The sequence below is a fragment of the Capricornis sumatraensis genome, chromosome 7 (assembly GCF_032405125.1).
Source record: "Capricornis sumatraensis isolate serow.1 chromosome 7, serow.2, whole genome shotgun sequence".
NCBI lineage: Eukaryota > Metazoa > Chordata > Mammalia > Artiodactyla > Bovidae > Capricornis > Capricornis sumatraensis.
The window spans coordinates 25,304,756-25,308,709 of record NC_091075.1 but is presented as its reverse complement, the minus strand read 5'-3'; the positions used below and the strand labels follow the sequence as shown (position 1 = coordinate 25,308,709).

At 37.9% G+C, this 3,954-nt stretch overlaps 1 non-coding gene across 1 annotated transcript; it reads right to left on the bottom strand.

The window, feature by feature from the left end:
- Positions 1-633: 633 nt before the first annotated feature.
- On the bottom strand, positions 634-705 carry TRNAW-CCA (transfer RNA tryptophan (anticodon CCA)). Its single transcript has one exon. It is a non-coding gene; the product is annotated as a tRNA-Trp (tRNA).
- Positions 706-3,954: the final 3,249 nt, after the last annotated feature.

Genomic DNA, 3,954 nt, shown 5'->3' with positions numbered 1-3,954 from the left:
AATAAGACACCACCTTACACCTACTTGATGGATAAATTCTTTTCCAAAACCGACAATACCAAGAGAAACCAAGAATGCAAAGCAACCAAAATGCTCATAAACTGGTGGTGGAAATAAAATGCTATGTTTTTGAATTTTGTTAATAATTTGGAATTTTGGAATGTTCTTAATAAATTAAACTTACCCTTATTGTATGACACACAAATTCTGCTTATACAGATTCATCTGTTTACTTAAACTATATAGATCAACAAAAATGACCTGTCTGCTAATGTTTATAACAGTTTCATTCATACTGGCCCAGAACTGAAAAGTACTCAAATGCCCATGAATCAGAAAAAGATAAAAACATTGTGATGTGTCCATATGGTGCAATACTATCCCTCAAGAAAGAACTAACTGGTGATACATGCAATAGCATTGATGAATCTTGAAAGCAAGGAAAGCAAAGGAAGCCAGAGACAAAAAGTCACGTGCTGTATGATGCCACGTATAAGTAAGTAAGTAAGTGAAGCCGCTCAGTCGTGTCCAACTCTGCGACCCCATGGACTGTAGCCTACCAGGCTTCTCCATCCATGGGATTCTCCAGGCAAGAATACTGGAGTGGATTACCATTTCCTCCTCCAGGGGATCTTCCCAACCCAGGGATCGAACCCGGGTCTCCCGCATTGGAGGCAGACGCTTTAACCTCTGAGCCACCAGGGAAGATTCCATGTATATGACAGTCAAAAAAATGCAAAACACAAAGTCTTAGGGACAGAAATCAGATAATTCGTTATCACATTCTGGGAGACTGAAGAAGGGATGTATGGCAGTGGGGCAAGAGGCATCTTCTAGGTATGATGGAAATGCGCTATATCTTAACTGTGGTAAGATTAATACACTGCAATTATATGGTAGTATAATTAATATTCACTTATCAAAATGCACCAAACTCAAATTTTAAATTGTACAGTTTGGCCATATATATAAGCCTGATTTAAAAAAAAAAAAAAACTCATACCAAAATAAAACAAGTATAAATATGAGAGCTAAAAATAAATTAGATTTAGCTGTAGATTTAAACCTAAATTTTTGCAAAAATCTCAGTTTATGTCATGCTTTTCAGAGACTTACAGAAACTTGAAAAGGAAAAGGGTGAAAATATAGATAGAGAACTTTTAAACACTGGAAAGAGCACATATTAAATAATAAAATAAAAAGAGAAAATAAAGATAAGCATAGCCAATAACTGATTCTTGGAAAAGAACATAAAAATTCATAAATGTCTTGGGAGAGCAGGTTTCAGGGAGACTCAGCTGAGTGCTGTCAACCTCTAACACCCCCAGCAGCCAAGGAACAAGTGCTCTGGTCCCAGAGGGAGAAGCTGGGTGGTATGGCATGGTACCAACTGCAGATGATACATGTATGAATATCATAAACCTAATAAAATACATGGAAACTTTCAGCCCAGAAAATTATAAAATGTTACTGAAAGAAAGGTCTCAACTAATAAGAAAATATACCATGGATATGAATCAAAGGCTCAAATGTCAGAAAGATATTCAATCGCTCCAATTTGATATATAGATTTAATATAATCCTATAAAAATTTTAATACTGTGTATGTGGAATATTGCAAACCAGTAGTAAAACTTCCACAGAAATGTAAAAAGGTGAAGGGCTAAGCTCTTTGCAACCCCAAGGACAATAGCCCACCAGGCTCCTCTGTCCATGGAATTTTCCAGGCAGAGTACCGGCACGGGTAGCCATTCCCTTCTCCAGGGGATGTTCCCGAGCCCAGGATCGAACCCAAGCCTCCTAAATTGCAGGCAGATTCTTTACTACCTGAGCGACCAGGGAAGCCCAAATTTAGCCAAGACATTTTTAAAGATGAAGAAATGGATGGGAGGATTTGCTCCATTGAATATTAGATACAGCAATTAAAACAGTAAGGTATTGGCATAAGAATAAGAACAATAGCTCAAAAGAATAGAAACTCTGGAAAGAAATTCTTCACAAATGGCCACGTGATTTCTGCAGATGTAGCACTTCACAACTCTTCCCTGGTGGCTCAGTGGTAAAGAACTCACTTGCCAATGCAGAAGACGCAAGTTCATTCCCTGGCTTGGGAAGATCCTCTAGAGGAGGAAATGGCAACCCACTCCAGTATGCTTGCCTGGGAAATTTCATGGACAGAGGATCCTGGCAGGGTACAGTCAGTGGGATCACAAAGAGTCAGACATGACTTCGCGACTAAACAACAAAGCCCTTCACAATAGTGGAGAAAGAACACGTTTTCCCAGAAAATGGTTCTGAAACAATTAGATAGCCATATAAGTGGCTATGGACCTAAAATGTAACTAGACTCTTACCTCACACCAGGCACAAAAACCAATTACAGTTGGATTATGTAGTTAAGTGTGAAAGACAAAGACAATAAATTTCTAAAAAGTAGTAACAGAATATCTTTACACTCTTAACTTTGGGAAAGACTCTTTAAAGAGGACACAAAAATCCTGAACCACAGAAAATACTGATCAATCTGACTGTATCAAAGTTCTTTGTCAAATGTCACCACTAACAGAGCAAAATGGCAAACCATAGACCCCTGTATTTGCAACACATAGAGTCAAAAGAGGACTCATGTCTTGAATTTATATCTTTTAAAAATGTTCTGAAAACCAAAAGAGAAACTCAAACTATTCAGTAGGAAAAAAACACTCTTGAGATTGAACAAGCAATTTGTCAGAGCTTGTTCAAATAGCTAGTATACAACCCCACTGATAAGAATATCAATACAAATTAAAATCACAAAGTGATATCCTTATGCTCCCATTATGAGATACTAGGGGAAAAAAATCTAATGACAATACCAAGTGTTGGAAAGCCTATGAAGCTACAGAGACTCTACTACTTGGAGTAAAACAGTTTATTGTCAGCTTAAACTACAGAAATCCTATTACTCAGCAATTCTATTACTAGAAACGTATGCAACAGAAATGCATGCAGAAGGTACCAAGAACTGTGTACAAGAATGTTCATAACAGTAACATTTGTTTCAATCCACAATTAGATATAAACCATATGTCCATTAATAGTAAATGGACAAATGAGTTTTATATATATATATAGAATGCTATATAAAAACAGGTATCTTTAGGTTGCAAGATGAATAAGATCTTGACTCTAAGCAGGACCCTGCAAGCCTTCCCAGGGATAGACCTACCCCTACCTCTTCCCATATCCCCCACCTCTTATTTGTAGAAAAACTTTAGCCTCCTAGGCCTTCCCCAGGTTTCAAAGAGCAAATTTAACCAGAGAAGTGAAAAAATATAGAAACAAAGGAAAGCAGTCAAGCAAGAAAAAATAAAAATAGTTTAGTCATAAAACAAAGTCAAAGAATTCTAGTTCCTCCTGAAGGGCTATAGATAATATCCTGAGCTCTATTCTTGAGTTGTTTTGCAGATATACTAAAACTCTCACCATGTTGCAGGAGTTAACGGCATGCTGACCACAAGCACAGAGACCTCAGACCAGTTGAAGCCAGAGGTTGATGATGTCGATTCCCCAGATACCATCCAGTAACCTCACCACCAACCAAACAGAAGAATGTCCACAAGCTAATCAGACACCCTGTGCCTCTCTCCCTCATTTTACCTTTAAAAACCGCTCCCTGAAAACCATGAGGGAATTCAGGTCTTGACAACATGAGCTTCCTATTCTCCTCGCTTTGCCCTGTGATAACACTGTACTTTCCTTCACCACAACCCAGTGCAATGGCTTGGCTTTGCTGCTCATCAGGTGAGCGGACTCAAGTCTGGTTCAGTAACAGTCTGAGAATCTAATGTATAGTTACTGTAGTTGATAACACTGCATTATACAATTGAAATTTGCTGAGAGAATAGAACTTCAATGTTCTCACACACACACAAAAAGGCAAATTTAAAAAAATTCCATATCCTGCAATACGGA